This window comes from Nanorana parkeri, unplaced genomic scaffold (assembly GCF_000935625.1).
Source record: "Nanorana parkeri isolate BGI_ZX_2015 unplaced genomic scaffold, ASM93562v1 scaffold2255, whole genome shotgun sequence".
NCBI classification, from domain to species: Eukaryota; Metazoa; Chordata; class Amphibia; order Anura; family Dicroglossidae; genus Nanorana; species Nanorana parkeri.
Window position 1 is genome coordinate 4,994 of NW_017308523.1, and position 1,439 is coordinate 6,432.

Sequence of the window (1,439 nt, forward strand, 5' to 3'; positions counted from 1 at the left end):
GGGCTGCTCATCCTATTTTGGTCTTTACTGATCATAAGAACATGGAGTACCTACGGCCGGCAAAGCGGCTTTGGCCTCGCCAGGCCCGATGGGCGCTGTTTTTCTCCAGCTTTTCAATGCACATTACCTTCCGCCCGGGGTCTAAGAACATCAAACCCGATGCCTTGTCCCGCATGTACCCGGAGGGGGAGGAGTCGAGTCCACCGGTGGTGGTGTTGCCTGCCCACAGTTTTCTCTTATTGCAAGATGACTTGAAATCCCAGTTGCCCGCCAGTCTGAAATTCCAGGAGAAGGAGGGATTATTTTTTCTGAACGATTTGGTGTTCATACCACCCGAGGTTCGTGTCGTGGTTCTTCGGATGTGTCATGATCATCAACTGGCAGGTCACTTCGGAGTTCGCAAGACGATTGACTTGGTGCGGCCGGGGTTGAGGAAGGATTGCCTGTCGTACGTCCGCTCTTGTGTCATCTGCCTCCATAACAAGACTGAACGTTGCCGATCCTGGGGCCTGTTACGGCCGCTTCCCATTCCTCCCCGGCCATGGGATATGATCGGCATGGATTTCATCGTGGACTTGCCGCCTTCTGATGGATTCACTTCCATCTTCGTGGTGGTGGATCGTCTCACCAAGATGGCACACTTTGTCCCAATGATCGGCACCCCGACTGCCTCTGATACCAGCCGTGCCTTCTTCAAGGAGATTGTGCGCCTCCATCGCCTTCCCAGCAATATTGTTTCTGACAGGGGTGTCCAATTTACCTCCAAATTCTGGCGTGAATTGTGCAAGTCTCTTGGGGTTGCCAACAACTTCTCCACAGCGTACCATCCACAGACTAATGGCCAGACAGAGCGCACCAATCAAACGTTGGAGCAATATCTCCGGTGCTTCCTCTCGTTTTCTCAAGACGACTGGGTGTCCTTGCTCCCATTTGCTGAGTTTGCTTACAACAACTCTGTTCATTCCGCCACGTCTCAATCCCCGTTCTTTGCAAACTTTCGGATTTCACCCTACCTTCTTACCTACCTTCTGCTCCACCGTCCAAGTTCCAGCGGTCCAAGACTGAATGCAGTTTCTGAGATCCAACACACGAGTATTGCAGACGGCAATCGCCAAAGCTCAGCGTGATCACAAGACCTATTATGATCGGAAACGTAGGGGCGAGCTGGATCTCCAGCCTGGGGATAGTGTGTGGCTTTCTACCCTTAACTTACGGCTCTCCTGTCCCTCTAAGAAGCTGGCTCCTAAATTCCTTGGCCCTTTTCGAATTCGGAGGAAGATTAACCCGGTGGCCTACGAATTGGAATTACCATCCTCTTTTAAGGTACATCCCGTGTTCCATGTGTCCCTGCTCAAACGGCATGTTCCTAATCCTTTTTCTGGTCGTGGCCCTGGCCCGCCGGCTCCTTCTGTTGTTGATGGGGTGGAGGAGTTTGAGGT